We start from the raw sequence: 21790 nt of genomic DNA on the forward strand, positions 1-21790 counted from the left end.
AGAGATGTGTTTTCCCCACGTGATATTCAAGCTTATGCATACGTTATTAAGCACGTGCAGGTCGAACTAAACTGTCATGGGTCATTTAAGACTCCAAATGTTTTACCCGAAATCCTTGTTCATGGACATATTTTATTTCAGAAAATGATTACATTTCTCGTTTTTATTACAAAAGTGGTTGCCAAGGTTCAACCACATTTGTAATAACCAGATTTGTAATAAAAAACGCAAACTTTTTTTTTTCGGGAGATGTGTTTTCCCACGTGATATTCAAGCTTATTCATACTTTATTAAGCACGTGCAGGTCGAACTAAACTGTCATAGGTCATTTAAGACTCCAAATGTTTTACCCGAAATCCTTGTTCATGGACATATTTTATTTCAGAAATTTATTACATTTCTCGTTTTTATTACAAAAGTGGTTGCAAAGGTTCAACCACATTTGTAATAACCAGATTTGTAATAAAAATCGCAAACTTTTTTTTTCGGGAGATGTGTTTTCCCACGTGATATTCAAGCTTATGCATGCGTTATTAAGCACGAGCAGGTCGAATTAAACTGTCCTGAGTCATTTAAGACTCCAAATGTTTTACCTGAAATCCCTGTTCCTGGACATATTTTACTTTAAAAAATTATTACATTTCTCGTTTTTATTACAAAAGTGGTTGCAAAGGTTCAACCACATTTGTAATAACCAGATTTGTAATAAAAATTGCAAACACTTTTTTTCGAGAGATGTGTTTTCCCACGTGATATTCAAGCTTATGCATGCGTTATTAAGCACGTGCAGGTCGAATTAAACTGTCTTGGGTCATTTAAGACTCCAAATGTTTTACTTGAAATCCTTGTTCATGGACATATTTTACTTTAAAACATTATTACATTTCTCGTTGTTATTACAAAAGTGGTTGCAAAGGTTCAACCACATTTGTAATAACCAGATTTGTAATAAAAATCGCAAACACTTTTTTTCGAGAGATGTGTATTCCCACGTGATATTTAAGCTTATACATGCGTTATTAAGCACGTGCAGGTCGAATTAAACTGTCCTGGGTCATTTCAGAACTCCAAATGTTTTACCTGAAATCCTTGTTCATGGACATAATTATGTTACTTTAAAAAATTATTACATTTCTCGTTTTTATTACAAAAGTGGTTGCAAAGGTTCAACCACATTTGTAATAACCAGATTTGTAATAAAAATCGCAAACTTATTTTTTTCGGGAGATGTGTTTTCCCACGTGATATTCAAGCTTATGCATGCGTTATTAAGCACGTGCAGGTCGAACTAAACTGTCATGGGTCATTTAAGACTCCAAATGTTTTACCCGAAATCCTTGTTCATGGACATATTTTATTTCAGAAAATTATTACAGTTCTCGTTTTTATTACAAAAGTGGTTGCAAAGGTTCAACCACATTTGTAATAACCAGATTTGTAATAAAAATCGCAAACTTTTCTTTTCGGGAGATGTGTTTTCCCACGTGATATTCAAGCTTATGCATGCGTTATTAAGCACGTGCAGGTTGAATTGAACTCTCTTGGGTCATTTAAGTACTCCAAATGTATTACCTGAAATCTCTGTATAAATATTTGTCCTAAGACACTGAACTTGCATTTTTAAATGTTCTAGCTTGACAGAAGATGTCGGAAAATAGTTATGAATCTGGTCCAGAAATTCTGATGTATATTTGTCTTTTCAAACAAATTTTACATGCCAAAAGGCCTGTAAACAAAATCCATTTCATATCAGCAGGTTTTAGGGGATTCTTTATGTAAGGTAATTCGTACCTATATGTCACACATGCGCAAAATAATTTCTGTAGGTACTAATTCCTCAAAATTTCATAAATACCATCTACTTTTAATTCTTAATGACCCTAATCCCGTTGTAAACAGTTGTCGTCTTGGGGTATTCAAGATCATCTTTAGTGAAAGGTCGTTTTTGCATTAAGCCTATACTCTTACAGCTTACCTGACACATGGACATAGACACGAACACCAATGGCAAATATTGGACTTCAGCAGAATCATTTGATATAGGAAATAATCAAATAACAAGCTTATTAAGATTTAGCTAAATTTATTAGGTCTATATCCTTTAGACCCTTTAAAGACACATGCTCACAAATAACGAAAAATTACACAACAAGTATCGTAGTATCGTAAGCAGGCATGAAGTAAGGGACAATGCTACAAAATCAGGGTTACAACATAGCTTTTAGTATCAGTCAAGTCAGTGTCTTTGACTCTAATGACCCCAACACCTAACGTCTTCCACGATTCACGTGCTGAGTCAAAGCAGGCGACAGATGCAAATAGTTACAGACACACGAACATTTACACACACGCACACGAACGCGCACACGCACAACCTGGCAGAAATAAATATATAAAAAGAAAAAAAATCTCATATCAGAGTTGTGGGGGAAATCATTACTAGTGTAAAGTGTTATACTTAGAATTTTTAGATTAAAGTTATTGTTTATGGCATCTCTGTTACTTTGAAAGCTATTGATTTGAAACTTAAAATATTTCTTTAATATCAAAGATTACACTAGTAGAAACAATCTCCATAACCCCTAATAGAAGAGAGAGTTATGCTTCGTTTGCACCGACAACCTTTATGGTACAGTTTTATATAAAGTTCAATTTATCAGTAACTTTCAAAGGCATTGACTGGAAACTGAAATTGGATCTCTACTATAACACTTTACACTAGTAATGATTTCCCCCACAACTCTGTTATGAGTTTTTTTTCTTTTTACATATTTATGCCACATTTTATGTTAGCTTTTGTTACATATTAAAGTATTGTTAAACTCTTATGTATATTTCTACCAGCCAGGTTGTGCGTGTGCGTGTGCGCGTTCGTGTGCGTGTGTGTAAATGTTCGTGTGTGTGTGTCTGTAACTATTTGCATCTGTCGCCTGCTTTGACTCAGCATGTGAATCCTCAGCATGTGAATCGCGGAAGACGTTAGGTGTTGGGGTCATTAAAGTCAAAGACACTGACATGACTGATACTAAAGGCTATGTTGTAACCCTGATTTTGTAGCATTGTGCCTTATTTCATGCCTGCTTACGATACTACGATACTTATTGTGTAATTTTGCGTTATTTGTGAGCATATGTCTTTAAAGGGTCTAAAGGATATAGACCTAATAAATTTAGCTAAATCTTAATAAGCTTGTTATTTGATTATTTCCTATATCAAATGATTCTGCTGAAGTCCAATATTTGCCATTAGTGTTCGTGTCTATGTCCATGTGTCAGGTAAGCTGTAAGAGTATAGGCTTAATGCAAAAACGACCTTTCACTAAAGATGATCTTGAACACCCCAAGATGACAACTGTTTACAACGGGATTATGGTCATTTAGAATTAAAAGTAGATGGTATTTATGAAATTTTGAGGAATTAATTCCTACAGAAATTATTTGCGTATGTGTGATATACGAGGGGCATTTCAAAAGTAATGCAACTGGGGTGATATAAGCGCACGTTTGATAAATTTTAAATTATTTACGCGTCATACCGTCAAAGTAATCCTCCTTGTTACGTACACAAAGTTTCAAACGTTTAATCCAGTTCTTAAAGGCATCTTCATACTCATTTTTAGGTATACCCAACATGCACTGATAAACAGCGAACCCCAAGGCCTGTCGGGACCTATACCGTCTACCAGCTAAATGGTTTTTTTTTCAATTTAGGGAACAAGAAATAGTCACACGGGGCTAGGTCTGGGGAATATGGTGCATGTGGAAGAACTCGAACCCTTTCCTTGTTCAAAAACGAGGTCACAATAGCAGACTCATGCGCAGGGGCGTTGTCATGCAACAAGGATAGGTGCTTAAAGCCAGTGTGTGGCCGACGTTTGAAACATTGTTTTTTAAGTTTCTTCAACACTTTTTCTTTATAAAGTATACCAGTCACAGATTTTCTATTTGGTACAACCAGTTGCATAATAGGGCCACGTATATCAAAGAAAATAACAAACATTGCTATCTTAGCACTAATCAATCTTTTGGCAATTGAGGGGCGGCGACAGTTTTTGGTAGCCCATATTTTGTTGTTTATTTTTCTGGTAGGCTCGAAAAAGTGAACCCATGTCTCATCTCCAGTAATAATGTCAGAAAACTGCTTTCTTTGATATTTTGGAAACATTTTAAGCAGTTTTCCGGCGGTTTCAAGTCGGACATGCTTTTGCTTGTCTGACAACAAATGAGGGATCCATCTAGCTGTAATACGTCTCATTTTTAAATTACGTTTTAGAATGCGGAATACGCTTGCGGCTGAAACACCAACTCTACTAGCTATCTGATGAACAGTTAGTCTGGCGTCAGACTTAACCACATCACATACTTTGTTAACCACAGTGTTAGAAGTAGCACTACAAGGACGTCCCAATTTTGGTGCATCATTAATAGAGTCACAACCGCTTTTAAACTTCTTAATCCACCTCGTGACGGTGGCATACGACACTTCATTCTGTCCATGAACAACACACAATTCGTCAAAAATCTCCTTCGCTGATACGCTAAGCTGGCATCGAGTCTTTATATAACCTCGAATTTCAGCTGCCTTTACACTTCTCTTGCCAACCATTTTACTATAGTATCAATGACTATATGTTGCGTTTATCACTGTTTTAGCGATAATACTGCGTGTACACCTGTAAATTTAGTATATCTGTGTAGAGAATGGATGTCTCGCTATATCGGTACAATTTTCAAGAAAATCCCGTGCAAGGCGAGGCCGCACGATAATCAGTTGCATTACTTTTGAAATGCCCCTCGTATAGCTACGAATTAGCTTACATAAAGAATCCACTAAAACCTTATGAGATGAAATGGCTTTTGTTTACAGGCCTTTTGGCAAGTAAAACTTTTTTGAAAAGATAATATACGTAAGAATTTCTGGATAAGATTCATAACTATTTTCCGACATCTTCCATCAAGCTAGAACCTTTAAAAATGCCAGGTCAGTGTCTTCGGACAAATATTTATACAGAGATTTCAAGTAATACATTTCGAGTTTCTTAAATGACCCAAGAGAGTTCAATTCAACCTGCACGTGCTTAATAACGCATGCATAAGCTTGAATATCATGTGGGAAAACACATCTCCGGAAAAGAAAAGTTTGCGATTTTTATTACAAATCTGGTTATTACAAATGTGGTTGAACCTTGGCAACCACTTTTGTAATAAAAACGAGAAATGTAATCATTTTCTGAAATAAAATATGTCCATGGACAAGGATTTCGGGTAAAACATTTGGAGTCTTAAATGACCCATGACAGTTTAGTTCGACCTGCACGTGCTTAATAAAGTATGCATAAGCTTGAATATCACGTGGGAAAACACATCTCCCGAAAAAAAAATGTTTGCGTTTTTTATTACAAATCTGGTTATTACAAATGTGGTTGAACCTTTGCAACCACTTTTGTAATAAAAACGAGAAATGTAATAATTTTCTGAAATAAAATATGTCCATGAACAAGGATTTCAGGTAAAACATTTGGAGTCTTAAATGACCCAGGACAGTTTAATTCGACCTGCACGTGCTTAATAACGCATGAATAAGCTTGAATATCACGTGGGAAAACATATCTCTCGAAAAAAAGTGTTTGCGATTTTTATTACAAATCTGGTTATTACAAATGTGGTTGAACCTTTGCAACCACTTTTGTAATAAAAACGAGAAATGTAATAATTTTTTAAAGTAACATAATTATGTCCATGAACAAGGATTTCAGGTAAAACATTTGGAGTTCTAAAATGACCCAGGACAGTTTAATTCGACCTACACGTGCTTAATAACGCATGTATAAGCTTGAATATCACGTGGGAAAACACATCTCTCGAAAAAAAGTGTTTGCGATTTTTATTACAAATCTGGTTATTACAAATGTGGTTGAACCTTTGAAACCACTTTTGTAATAACAACGAGAAATGTAATAATGTTTTAAAGTAAAATATGTCCATGAACAAGGATTTCAAGTAAAACATTTGGAGTCTTAAATGACCCAGGACAGTTTAATTCGACCTGCACGTGCTTAATAACGCATGCATAAGCTTGAATATCACGTGGGAAAACACATCTCTCGAAAAAAAGTGTTTGCGATTTTTATTACAAATCTGGTTATTACAAATGTGGTTGAACCTTTGCAACCACTTTTGTAATAAAAACGAGAAATGTAATAATTTTTTAAAGTAAAATATGTCCAGGAACAGGGATTTCAGGTAAAACATTTGGAGTCTTAAATGACTCAGGACAGTTTAATTCGACCTGCTCGTGCTTAATAACGCATGCATAAGCTTGAATATCACGTGGGAAAACACATCTCCGGAAAAGAAAAGTTTGCGATTTTTATTACAAATCTGGTTATTACAAATGTGGTTGAACCTTTGCAACCACTTTTGTAATAAAAACGAGAAATGTAATAAATTTCTGAAATAAAATATGTCCATGAACAAGGATTTCAGGTAAAACATTTGGAGTCTTAAATGACCCATGACAGTTTAATTCGACCAGCACGTGCTTAATAACGCATGCATAAGCTTGAATATCACGTGGGAAAACACACCTCCCGAAAAAAAGTTTGCGATTTTTATTACAAATCTGGTTATTACAAATGTGGTTGAACCTTTGCAACCACTTTTGTAAAAAAAACGAGAAATGTAATAATTTTCTTAAGTAAAATATGTCCATGAACAAGGATTTCAGGTAAAACATTTGGAGTCGTAATTGACCCAGGACAGTTCAATTCGACCTGCACGTGCTTAAACACGCATGCATTAGGTTGAATATCACGTGGAAAAACACATCTCTCGAAAAAAAAAGTTTGCGATTTTTATTACAAATCTGGTTATTACAAATGTGGTTGAACCTTTGCAACCACTTTTGTAATAAAAACGAGAAATGTTATAATTATTACAAATCTGGTTTTTATTACAAATGTGGTTGTAACAAAGGCTACATTATTTTTGAAATCCCTCGTATGTCTTTAGACAATTTCATAAAAATCTAAGTATAGGATAGACAACGAGTGCCGTTGTCTACGGGATATATACAACGAGCAAAGCGAGTTGTATATATCCCGTAGACAACGGCACGAGTTGTCTATCCGACTTAGACCACGTGACATAAAAACTGCAATTATTGAAAACTCTCCCACGCCATCTATAGAAATTAGGATTAACGTGTTTTTATAAGAGTAATATCATCTTTGTACCGTTAACGCTGTCACAGCTGTCTTAAATGAACGTATAACTGTATTTCTTAACAACTTTGACATTCTTAATCAAAATCAGGCCGGATTTAGATCAGGATTTTCAACCACAGACCATATTTTTACTCTCAAATTTCTAATTGATGCCTTGAGATCACAAAAAAAGAAACTTTTTTGCTCGTATATCGATTTTACGGCCGCTTTCGACAAAATTTGGCGGGTAGGACTCTGGAGCAAACTGCTTAAAAATGGAATAAACGGAAAGCTTTTTAATGTAATCTTCAATATGTATGCAGATATCAAATCATGTGTTTCTTTAAATGGTAATATATCTCCGTTTTTCAAAAGCTTCTGCGGGGTAAGACAGGGAGAGAACTTGTCCCCCGTTTTATTTTCAATATATCTCAATGATTTAGAAGATTATCTAAATAGAAACAACACCAGTATTGAATTAAATCAAAACAATGGCGAAATCAACGTGTATCTTAAAATTTTCATACTTTTATATGCAGATGACACAGTTATAGTTAGTGAAGATGCAACAACTTTTCAAAATTTGTTAAATGATTTCTATCAGTATTGTAAAATTTGGAAACTAACAATCAATATGCAAAAGACAAAAATTGTTATATTTGGCACGAGCAAACCTGAAAACTTCAACTTCACTATAAATGGCGAAATAATAGAAAATGTGAAAGATTACAAATATCTAGGTATTCTCTTTTCTTCTTCGGGAAATTTCCTAAACGCACGAAAACAATTAGTGAGTCAAGCGAGAAAGGCGTTACACATTCTATATATGAGAATATCTAATATTGATTTGCCAGTAGATGTCCAGTTGAAACTTTTCGATCAAACCATTGTTCCTATATTAATTTATAACTGCGAAGTATGGGGGTTCGAGAACTTAGACATAATTGAAAAAGTACATACTGATTTTTTGCGTAAAATTACTGACAGCAAGAAAAGTACGCCTATATATATGTTATATGGAGAACTTGGCCGCTATCCGCTCGAAATTGTGATTAAAACTAGAATTATTAATTATTGGGCTAAACTTTTTACGGGAAGTGAACTAAAAATAGCAAGGAAATGTTACGAATACATGCTGATCTCTACAATACATTTTAAATGGATAAATCATATTAAAAGTATTCTGGATCTAACAGGGAACACCTTTTTTTGGATTAATCAGAAAACTTTATACTTAAAAAATATAGGTCAATTAATTAAAAGGAATTTACATGACCAATTCTTACAAAAGTTTGATGGAAGTTTAAATAATTCTTCAAAGGGATTAAATTACAGACTATTTAAGTCTGATATCAAGTTAGAACCTTACCTTACTATTCTCCCAAAAAAACAAAAGACTAGTACTATTTCACTTTAGAACAGGTAATCATAGACTGCCAGTAGAGACAGGGAGATGGCGTCAATTCAATGTTCCCTATGAGGAAAGAAAGTGCACGTTGTGCTCATTAAATGATGTGGGCGACGAATTCCACTATCTTCTCAAATGCCCCTTTTTCGCCTACGAACGAATGAAATATATCCCTAGAGCGTTCTCTAACAGGCCAAATATAATTAAATTTCGTAATCTGTTGTCTTCCGTATCATTCGTTGTATTAAAAAACATAAGTGCATTCGTGTCGCTAATAATAAATTATTTTCGAAATAGCCAGTAATAATATGTATAAGTACTTACATCCATATCACTTATATCCAATAGTAACACTAATCTCATAGTAATGTCCACGCTGCCAACGCGCACATACACATTTGTTTTTTTGTAAACTTATGAATGAACTGGGTCAATGACCGGTACATGTATAAAGAAACTACTGACCAATCAAAATTCACAGTTCTACTTAATCCCCCAGTCGATTCATAATAATGATACCGTCAATGGCATACCTTTAGGTAGATCATGCTTTTTTCGTGATCTTATTCTCCCAACAAGTATCACTATTTACAAACCTTAGTGTAAACGTATTACTCTTTCTTTTCACTAAGTTTTACGATCTGTATTTATGATACTCTAAGTTTGTAAATTATATCTTCGTATATGATATATAATTATGTCTGTCCCCATCTAAACCCACATCTTGTTTGAAAAAAATGAGTCATGTTATTACATGTATGTAATCTGACATTAATAAAAGTAATTGTTGTTGTTGTTGTTGTTGTTGCTTAATTGTCAGTAGGGCATATGAAAGAATGCAGGTTATTTGTATAAATTCAGTTTTACTCAAATACCGGATTTACTAAGATTTAACGTTCATTAACACATTGAGTCATTTGCAATCACAAAATTAATGCTAAACAGTTAAATATGGATTTCTCAAAAATACTCAAAATTGGACTGCATGCTGAACAATTAGTTTTTGTGAGGAGTTTGCATGTTGGCGAAACACGATGACAGATACGTTGATTCGTTGATTCAAGAAGATAGCCAGGTTATTTATTTATTTAGTTAGTTATTTTTTTATTTGTTTGCTTTGTTTATCAGGATATAGTTAGTGCGTAGATGCTCGTAGGACTACGAATACCTTTTACTATATCGTGCCCTTCTTGTAAGAATGATGTAGTTGTTTTACTTTCTAACTGGGCCAAGTTGTTCGAAACTTTAACGGACTGTAATTTAGTTTAGTTTAGTTTATACTAATTTGTTTTAGCTCGATTGTGATGAAAGCTTTAACTGTTTAAGCTTATTGTAACCACTCTCGAGTCCGTTTCCTATGAAAACTAGTACTGGGGTCATATGAGAAGTTATGGTCGTGACCCCAATGATGCTCGAACCCACGACCACTGCATTAAGCTGTTAAACTAACCGCCTGTTAAATTTCTATTTATGATACTAGTCTTGGTGGGTGGGAAACACTAGTATGATGTTTTAATTTTACTGTAAAGATGGTTTAGTGTTTATAATCATTAACAAGTGCATTTGATTTTCTAAGTTTTCTAAACTGTCGAAATCTACTGATAAAGTCAATCGACCGTTAACTCAATCGCCTGTTAAAGTTTCGAACAACTGGATCCAGTTGTTTGCAAATGTAAGGATCGTGCTGACATGTCTTTTTTATAACAAGTGAACATAAAAAGTTACAACTGTTGGAAACGTTTCAGTGAATGTGTAAATTACGTTTTTACCCAGTTGGTTCTACACTACAAATATGTAGTTTATTGTAATTCATTTTTATTGATATCTAATAACATTGGGTCATTTTTACAATATTAATATTTAGACGTTGTCAACTGAATTTACCTCCAAGTCAGTCTTATTTTTTATCCCATTGATAACTGGTGAGAATATTGCAAGGTCATTAACTCCGGCGTTAGCCTGTATTGTTAGATGGTAAATTGACACGAAATTCACGCGTTTTTTGCCCAAGTTTCCCCCCGATATATATACAACGCTACTGTTGTATATGAAATATAGACGGGTACAAGTCTGCTTTGCGATTGGCTATTTACGGATTATCGTGGTCTAATTAAGAACTTTTAAGCTGTGTTGTCAATGTCGAACGGGGCATTGAAGTGCCGTAATTGAACTTTTGTCATCTTGAAAACTCACTGTGCTTGCTTTTCACATATTTCAAGTTATTTGTATGTTAAGTCTAACTTATACATCGCATTATACGGGTCTGTTTAATTTCGATTGGCAGCTCTGCTATCGCACTCTAGTATCTATTAATACAAATTATTTAACGATAAAAGGTCAAATGTAAAGGTAGATTTTCCAGAGGCACAGAGCACCCCAAACACAGCAATAGAGCCATGCATCGCAAAGCAGGCCCACAACAAAAAGAAAAATTAACGGAAAAATATAGCAGACGGATAACTTCAAGAATCCACAACAAGTACAGTTTAATTATAATGCAAAATATATAAAAGGGAGACAAGGGATAAATAAAACTTTGAGGATGTTGGGAGAAAGTGGAAAATATAGAGGATGAATAATTAATTGTCAGGGAAAGCCAGGTTACTAAAACGCAGTCTTCATACACCGTAAACCACAGCAGCGCAAACACGCACATACACAAGACAGTCAGACAGACACACGCACGCACGCACGCACGCACGTACGCACGCACGCGCAGGAAACAAGCAGGAAAAAACAAACTGGGCAACCGCCCAGGGACGGCTGGCGGCAGAAAAATTGGTGGGCACGATAACGCACTCATAGTAAAAGGAGAGGGGGTGCAAATGCGGGGGCGATGGGGTGGGAGGGAGAGGAGAAAAACGCCAACGACAAACAAGACAACATACGCAACACAAAATACGAGACAGACAAAAACAAGTTGAAAATATGGGCACTGCCTTGAAACGGTCAGTAACCTACATAAAGAAAACTGGGGGGTTAAAACGCGTTTAGAGCATGCCAACCTCGCACTTACCCTATTTTCAACAAGTTACACAAGACTGTGTAAATAAAGTACCTCCCCACTCAGGAAGGCTCTAACATTACTGACAAAATACCAGATCGTATAAAGTAACACATATAAATAGGGTCAGTCTAAGGTAAAATTACACTAATATACTCAACAATTTGTCTGACGTCAGTGCACCAAGAGCCTTTTTTCAGGGCTGCAAGACAAAATTCTACTTCCTCCGTCCGTATTTTGTAGGATTTAGGGGAAAGGCATCAGAGAGTCTTGCACTTTATTAGTCATCGCATCGAATAGGAAAGCAAAGCGACTAACTGTAGAGGGGTCAATCACCAAACATGCAGTGTGCTTAACGATTTTCGCATTGTATCCTCTTTTTTTATACTTAACTATGTATTTTGTCGGTCTGTTAAAAGTACTAAACTAAATAAAACACCCAACAACTCTTTATTTTTAGAGATGGATGTAAACATAATACACATTTGACATGTTTAACAAATAGTACTGCATTTAGTGTTTTCTTAAGTTTTTTCATGTTTTACCATTGCATTCTTTATGGTTATAAAATGTAGCGAATGGTAACTCTCCCCGACCAACTGAACTACTTATGGTGGTTTCAAGTTGACCTTGTCCTTAATTTACTATTCGTCATCTGTGAAATAGAGCCTTAAATGACAAATACAATTTTAAAACCTGGTGTATATAAATTGTTTCTGCCTTAATTCTACATTACTTCATACGTTAAAATTAAACAAATGATTAGTGTAAAAATCGTGTATTTCATTGTTTTCCTATTATGAATGAATTTACATTCTGCTCTAGATATTTCTATTTTCACACTAGTTAACTTTTATTTCATAGTGGTTTGACAATGTCAAAACTCTGCATCCTGGTCAAAAGTTCATATGTGCTCGTAAATATACACTTTAACGTAAGCATGAAAAAAAAACTGGATGAAAATTGAGATTAAAACTGGATGAAAATTGAGATTTTACCTTCTTGCTATGATATCATTTACAGAAATAAGCGAATACTAGCAGTAAACGACATTTTTATTTATAATATACACATGTAGATTAAAACAATGTAGGCTGTAAATATGCGGTTAAAAAAGAAGGAAACTTTTGTTTTGTTCTGTTGAAAGTTATTTCAACATAATTTATATAAGAAAACATTTCAAGTTTCTGTTATGGCCGAAGGATGCTGAAATCCCATACGGAGGATACATAAATGCACGGAATGTCGTATTTAACAATTTTAATCATTCCTCTAATTTAAAAAAAAAGAAAAAAGAAAAAAAAAGAAACAATAAAAAAAAATTTAGAACATTCACTGCCATTTCACATTTTCTTTTGAACTTTCAGTTAAGTTTAAGAATCTCGCCGTGCTATTCTCATTGTGCACTTTCCGTTGGTTAATGTTTTCACAACTACAAGTCAGATGGGAGGGGATGTGGGTTGGGGCTACGTGACCGAGTGGATAAATTCGCTGACTCGTTGTCATATGGCCAAAACCTTTGTCGGTGTGACGCTATCTACGAGAATTTTATTCCTGAACCCATACCTCGAAAGTCGAACCGACGAAACTACGATGATGAAAGTCGAAATCACGATGGTGGAAGTCGAAACCACGAAACCATCATTTTTCAATTTGAAAACCGTTGTTTCGTGATTTCATCATCGTGGTTTCGACTTTCACCATCAAACTTTCGCCTTTCGATTTTCACCATCGTAGTGTCGTCTTTCGCCAACGTGGTTTGACACCATACCTCGAAAGTCGAAATCACTAAACTACGATGATTTCGTTATTTCAACATTCACCATCGAAGTTTCGAGTTTTCACCATCTTGTTTTCGCCTTTCATCATCGTAGTTTAATTAGTGGACTTTCGTGATATGGGGTTCAGAAATAAAGATATCGATGGTCTAAACGGGAACACCGTTATATAGCCAGTTATGTTCTAATGAAAATGTATATGTCTCAAAAATACAGAACAGAACAGAACAGAACAGAAATTTTATTTTAGACTTGAGCATTATGCTCCTCGTCCATAAAACATGATATAATCAAATACGGTCAACAATACATAGTCCATATTAAGTAACACTTAATCATTATGAAATAAGAAGGTATAAGTAACATGTTGATATAAACTAGTATTCTGTAAAGAGAAAACATGTACACAGTACATAAAATAGTAAAGACGGAATAGCTCAAATATATGTGGCAATAGGCATATAAAGTCTTAATCAAAATATATACTATAGCTATCATATTTGACTCGCTCATTACTAAGATCTATATAGACTAAACGGAAGTTATAGACATATATAAATTGCATTACGAAGTAAAAATTCGTAAGAAAAAGTGCGGGCTATGGTAAAATGTACACAGTTGGATTTCTAGCTAGATATTAACTTTTGACATATACATTTATAAACATGTGTATATAATTGTCAGCATTATCCCAATACATTACGTCTTATTTTCAATGCACAGTTTATGAAACATGCTAGTTTATTTAGAGTTTTTTCATTTGAACTTGACAGCAACTGAGTTAGTTTAAACATATTTGGTCTTTCGTAAAAGTATTTATCGATATATCGTTTCCTTATTATTCGGTAGCCTGGGCATAAACAGATCATATGAAATTCATCTTCAATGTCTCTTGACTGACACACTTCACAAGTTCTTTCTCTCCTGTCTATTCTATTATGGCCATATCGACCTGTCTCAATTCTCAAACAGTGTGCGGAAATTCTAAACTTAGTGATTATCGCTCTATACAGTTTATTACTTATAATGCTGAGATAGTCGGCGTATTTAAAGTCACACTTAAGTGATTGTATACATACAACACTTGATTGTCTCGTAATTCACTTCTCCAATTTTGTTTGAAAGTATCAATAAGTCTTTGCTTAAATAGTGATATGAACTGATTTGGATTTACAGCTGAAGGCGTTTCCCATACATAACCAAATCCGTTTTCATATAACAACTTCTTAATATTGGTACACCAGTTAAATTTGTTATTACTCAAATCGCTCAATAACAAGGAATACGCTTTACTTATAACACAATTGTCCGAGTAAATAGTTTTAAACCAGTACTTGGTAATTCTTACAAATCGGTTTACATATAATGGATAGCGACCTAGTTCTCCATATATGGCTGCATTGCACGATGTTGCCTTGACATTTAATAGTCTCTTGCAAAATTTTAAATGAACTCTTTCAATGTCCTTATTTCTGGTATATCCCCAAACCTCAGCTGAATAACTTAATATTGATGATACAAATGAATCAAATAAGTTACACATTATTCTTGGTGTAAAATCAAAGTCTTTCGTATTTATTAATAAGCAGTTCATAGCTTTCAGCGCCTTACCAACTAGCACTAAACTTGCCATGAGAGTCAAATACTACTCCCAGGTAATTAAAATTATTGACTACTTCCAGCTGTGAACCATTGTATGTCCACTTTTCATTTTCTCTCACCGGACCACGTTTCCTGAAGACCATAACTTTAGTTTTGTCTGTATTAACAGAAAGACCCCAACGGTCGCAGTACACGTGTAAATCTTCTAGACTTTGCTGTAATCCCTGTACTGTATCTGAGAACAACACCATGTCATCGGCATATAAGAATAATATTAACGTTAAATCATCAAAATTTAAGCCACTACCAGGTCTTGTTCCCAGGTATAATTCCAAGTCCTCACTGAACATTGACCACAACAGAGGGGAACATATTTCACCCTGTTTTAAACCTACTGCGATTTCTATGAAGTCTGAAAATTCGTTACCATGGCGTATTCTACATTTCACGTGTTCATACATTGATCTGATTATTGTCAGCATTTTACCACCAACACCCAATTTGGACATCTTAAACCATAGTGCGTTTCTGTACACGCTATCAAAGCATTTACGCATGTCAATAAAGGTAGAGTAAAAGCGTTTTCCGTTATTTAACATGTGACTTAGTACACTATGTAAGCAAAATATTGCATCTGTAGTCGATAATCCTTTCTTAAAACCAAACTGAGAATCTGATATTATATTATTTTCCCTACTCCAGTCTGACATCCTCTTATTTAAAATTGAGGTAAATATTTTTGAGATAGAACTGACTAAAGTTATTCCTCGATAATTCTGTACATTGCTGTCGTCGCCTTTTTTAAAAACCGGTATAATTAATCCTTCCATCCATGCTGAAGGGAAATGGCCAGAGGACAAAACAATATTAAACAGATCTCTCAAATGTGAACCGATTATATCGCCTGTCTCAATAAAGTATTCGTTAATCATGCCGTCATTTACCTCGCTTTAAAGACTTAATAGCTTGCCGAACTTCCTCCATAGTAATGACAGAATCTAGCTCTGCAAAGACGGGATCATCGACTGAAATACCATTTCGACAAAAATCTTCACTTTCGCCATCAATTGTAACGTTAATCTCATCAGATAAATTATTAAAATATTCATAGAAATCATTCAATGAGATATCATCTCCTCGTTTATTATTTTTCTTTGAGAAAAATTTCCAAAAGTCTCGTGGTTTTTTCGACTTAAGTGCCTCAATTTCCCTCATTCTTACAATTTTATGTTTTCTGTGTTTGTCTTTTATACAGGCTTTATACTGTTTCTTTTTAATCATTATCTGATATCGATTTTCATCAGTTTTCACATCGTTGAACAATCGTAGAGCTTCCAAATACTCATTCTTTTTTACACGACAGGTTTCATCAAACCAATCGGAACGTTTCAATATATCATTATTGTCAAATTGAACTTTAACGTTATTTGACCTAACTTCCTTATAGAACAAAGGTTTGGCTTCTTCATTTATTATGCCTACAAATCTGTTAACCGTGCTATCGACTGTATTTCTATCGGCAGCAACAGCCTCCGAATCACTCAACAAAAGGTTTAATTCTGGCAATCTTGTTATCAGCCTTCGTCTGAATTCATCTCGTTTATTAGCGAACCATTTTGTATATTGAAATGAATTCCCTTTATCATTTTCTGTGCTTTTACAGTTTATTACGACCTTAAATTCCAGAATTGCATGGTCTGAAAAGATGTTGAAGTCTGAAATTTTAAATGATTGAATGTATTTAAAATTGCATTGCTCACAAAGAAGGTAATCTATAACTGTGCTTCCCTTATAGCCACAATATGTGTATTCACCTTTAGGCTCTAGCCTACCGTTACATATCCTTAATCCTGTCGCTTTGCACATATCCAATAATTGTATACCGTAAGTATTAAACTGTGTATCCATTGACGTCCGATCAAGAGGTAAGTCTGGCACGTAATCATCGCTGTCCAGAATTGAAATACATGTTTTCTTTTCAGTATAAAGGCATTTTTGCCACAGCTTGGTAGAGTTGTTATAAGGTCACCGCCGTTGGCCTTCTATATCTATGTTAATAGGTTATCAGAGTAAAGATCAAATTTGCTGATTTAACATATTCAAGTGTGGTTGTTTATCAGAACAGAACAGAACAGATATTTTATTAACGTATACAATACATGTATCTTGTTAATACAACATGAAATTATACATATAATACAATACACGTGATAGGCAAAATGACTTTTCGGTATATGTAGAGAATGAACAGATCTGATTTTAACCATCAGTATATCACAATAATATTACGACGATATCACAATAGAAACAATATCAATCTTGTTATACTAGTATACAAAAATTAATGCTAATAAATAATCTGCATTTACGAATTCAAGAAGTATAGGTAGTGTAATATAAACTGAATGGCAGTATATGTTATATTATAATTAATGTCAACACAAACAAACTTACAAACTTTTATCTGTTTTATGTTTTCAGTACGTGAGAGACTGTATCATATTGGTCAGAACAAATAGAAAATGTCAAAATTCCTTTTCAATTTTATACCACAATCAACAACAATCGTATCGTATACCTGTTCAGCTTATCCCTAATCGAAGATATAAAATATGTTACTGAAGTGCGATAATAAACATAAATTATAGTAAATTACTTCTTCTTTTATTCATAATACCGTAAACATAAACTGCAATTCATTTAAACTTTATTTCACGAACTCGAGTTCATGTATATTAATGTTTAAATAGGTTAAAAGGATTAACTTTTAATTAAGGCAATTCGCATGCACGAGCCCAATTTAGCAAAAAAGTCAAAGTTGGTTAACATAACTGTTTTCTTGTCCTTCAGTTTTGCGCAAAGTTGAGAAATTTATTTTTCTGAAATTAAGTTGATTAAATTTTCCAGTTTGAAGAAGTTAAATTGATAATAGTTTTAGAAGTACATTGTTGTATTTGTCTGGATTACATGGAACGACTTTTGAAAAATCCGAACTAAATTGATAATTCCCGGAACTTTTATTCTATTTACGTTAATCCGGAATTTACACTCTATTTTGCTGTTGTGGTGATACAGCTTATCAAAATTTTGGCACTGGGTCAATCCTGGTGAGTTAATCTTAGGGAATTACTAGTTTATAAATAAGTTTATTAACTTTGACCATATGTGATGCTAACAGGAATTATTCCAATGAAACAGAGACTAACCGTATTATGGAACGGGAATATCACTTTCTTTGGATTAACTTATAATATTTCACTTCCGTTTTACACGAACAAGCTATTACATTGTTACATTTCTAGCATAGACTTTACTGCTCACAGTGGGATGGATATGTAAAAATAATTCGGGATTTGGTTTTCATACTGAGGCAATCATCATCCGGATAAATGTGGCAAGTATCTACTTGATTTTGCAAAACTGCATGTAAAGTTTCATAAAAATCTTATTTTTGTCTTATCAATGTCGAAATGCGCATTTAAATGTCGTACTTGAACTGTAGTCTTATTGCGGCTTTTGAACTATCAATTTCTATCGAAAACTCACTGTGCTTGTTTTTCACATCTATTGGTGTGTTATGTCTAACTTACACATCGCACTTCATGTCTATAAGATTTCGATTGACAGCTTTGCTAACGCAGTTTCCTATCTATTAATTCAAATTATTGATAAAAGAATATGTCGGTCGCTTCTTACAGGTGCCTAACAAAATATAACACACAACAAGTCTAATTTTTACGTGAACATTGTACTGCGTTGAGCGTGTTCTTATTTGACTACATATTGATGTTTAACATTTTCATTCATATCTGGAATTCACTTGACAGTCAACAAAGAACTATTTCTGATCGATTCGAGTTGACCTTATCCTTAATTTGCTATTATTAAAATTTGATATTCGTCGTCTGTGAAATACAAGTATATTAAAGCTTAAATGACAAATAAATATAAAAAAATGTTTAAATTACCCAGTGTATATAAAGTGCTACATTACTTTAGCGTTAAAAGTAAACAATTGATTAGTGTAATAATTTTGTACGGAAGTCTATTATGGACATTTTGCCTTGGTTTTTGTCGAGCCCGCTTGTGGAAGCGAATACATAGTCGTCCAAATGGCTGTTTGGTGTATATGCGTGCGTACGTCCGTCCGGATTGGTTTGTCCGCACCATAACTTTGCCATGCGTGGAGCAATCTTGTTTATATTTGGCATGAATGTTAACCTCAGTGAGAGGTCAAAGGTTTGATACAAGAATGACTTTGTCCGGATCATTTCTTTTTCATGTATAGAGGGATTTTGATGTAACTTGGCACAATTGTTCACCATCAAGAATCTAGAATTACTTTCCTTTGTTTTTATTATAAATAGCTTATATTGTAACTTTTTATTAAGATCAAGACCACTTTTCTGTAGTACAACCTGCATGTTACAACCAATTTTGAGATGTATTTTGACCTACCTCTACTGGACTTAGATATTTTAAAGATTTACTTCCCTTTGTTGTTCCTATAAATAACTTACAATGTAACTTATTGCAATCTTCTTTTATTTGGCATAAATGTTTGCCTCAATGAGACAAGGAATGTCATATGCAACTTTCAGTCATTTTGACAGCTGGCGGGCTCGACATGTTGCCCTTTGCTAGTTTGCATTACCTCTTATGTATGATGTATTATGTACTTGTGCCAAAGGGTCTCTGGCAGCAGATCTCGTGCATCGCTTTTTTGTCAACTGTTCTGTTGGTGTTACTTACACTAACTTATGTTTCTGATTATATACTATATTTATTATAAACAACACAAAGTACACAAGCTCTTAGACATAAGGTGTAAGATGTAATTCCCAATGCAAAATTACTTTATTAACTTCACCATTACTAAAAGTTGCTCCAAACCTTACACATTTGTTAAACAACTAAACCTACATTATTTCCAACTATGCCCTTTGGCAGAATTATGCCCCCTTTTCAGCTAAGATGAAAATTTTGAAACTGTGCATGTAGTTATTGCTACAAATCAATGTTTTGCTTAAATCCAAGTTATATGCAGATTCCCTGTATCTCCATTATAAAGCACAGCAGTTGGTTCAAACTTCGTAGAAGTGTTCCCCAAACAAATCTGCATCATATCTAACAGCACCTGTAACGTTTATTTTTATTTTCATAGATTTATACCCCTTTTCAGTTTAAAAATGTTCATGTAGTCGACTTGCTACAAAGGGGCTGTTGTCAAAAGGGGCTGTTGTCAAACGTCACACAAGTGTTTCCCCTACCGAACATTTGCCACAAATATCCATAGGTGTTGCCTTTAACAGGTGTATGCTCTTTTTAAACTTAAAAAGAAATGAAAATACAGCTAAAAGGCTGATACAAATGGCAGTTACATCAAAATTTGAACACTTGTAACAGTTTCCATAACACTTTTTTGTCATTCTGACGGAGTTATGTCCCTTCGAACTTGGAGTTTTCAAGCTCTTATACTAATTCAGATATTATTATCACAAACTGAGTAGACTTTTATATACATATAATCGCTACTGCAGTTTGTTTGCATTTAACACTACCAAGAGCTCTTTTGGCTCAATGAAAATTTACCTGCAACATCTTAATACCAGCGTGACGAAATGGGATATTAATTGTGCGTCAGAGTCATCACTGTCATGCAATGGAATAATAACAATGGAATGAGAGGTTTTTTTCATCATGTTAACAAATCGTTTCAATCCGAGTAGTTTTCAACAAGTGTTAATATCTCCCTATATAACCGTAAAGCATCTTGTACATTTATGGTGATTTGAACACCAGGTTTGAGCAGTCTTACTAGACTACATATCTTCCTACAGGAATAATACACTTCGCAGCATACATTAACATCTTCTTGGTCAACTTCCTTACCTAAAGCATGGCCATCAAATACGCTTTCCATTCGATGTATCAGAATTGTTTTGTGTGCGTATGGAATGTAGATTCCAGTTCCCAGCCATTCTGTCTTGTTCTGCTTGAATCGGTCTTTTAAAACAAAGCTTTAAACATTTTACACGCAAAGGATTAAGTTCATCATACTTGTTTATCTTAAAAAATCCGCCATTGTATTGTTTGACGTCTTAAACTTCCCAACCAAGCCTCTGTTCTTTGATTAGAAACACTTATTCCAGAAATAAAACTTCTTAGACCAGACATACTATCGGTATAGTTGTATCTGAAGAAGGACTGTAGAACTAAGATTGAATTTTCGGTTCCCTTGTAACAGCGGAGGATTCTAGGGACAATTCTACGATGGGAGTTTTTAGGGACAATTTTAAGCATCTTCACTGCTTCGAGATAATATATAGCAATAACGAATGGATCGTTATTACTATGCGAAACTTCTAACAAAACTATTTTCCTGCTGTAACCATCTATACAGCACCATGAATAAAAAATCGGTAATGTTTAAGTTTATTATATCCATCAACATGCCAGACGTATTTCGTTCCCTTTCACTTTGTATTTTCGTCTCATCAGGCGATGGGCCTGCATACGGGGTCAATATGTCTAAATTGTGAATGAACTTAATCTCTTGGAACTCTCAAACTGTGGTCGTTTATCAAACGTCTCCACATAAAATTGTAACCTTTGCACTGATCACTCGTTTGAATTTCATTTGATATGTAGTGTATAACAATGTAACTAACCGTAATGATACTTTTATGCCATTTACTACATTCAACAGATTGAGAATTCCCTTTTTTCTATTCTTGCAGCTGTAACTGGTGCAACTGTTCCTTGTATAATGGATTGCATAACTACTGTCACCA

General features: G+C 34.3%; 1 pseudogene; it reads left to right on the forward strand.

Annotated features, from left to right (window-relative positions):
• Positions 1-21790, forward strand: part of LOC123561390 (cytochrome P450 1A1-like) — a 76621-nt pseudogene that overhangs the window by 12108 nt on the left and 42723 nt on the right.

Source organism: Mercenaria mercenaria, chromosome 10, assembly GCF_021730395.1.
Source record: "Mercenaria mercenaria strain notata chromosome 10, MADL_Memer_1, whole genome shotgun sequence".
In the NCBI taxonomy this organism is placed as follows: Eukaryota; Metazoa; Mollusca; class Bivalvia; order Venerida; family Veneridae; genus Mercenaria; species Mercenaria mercenaria.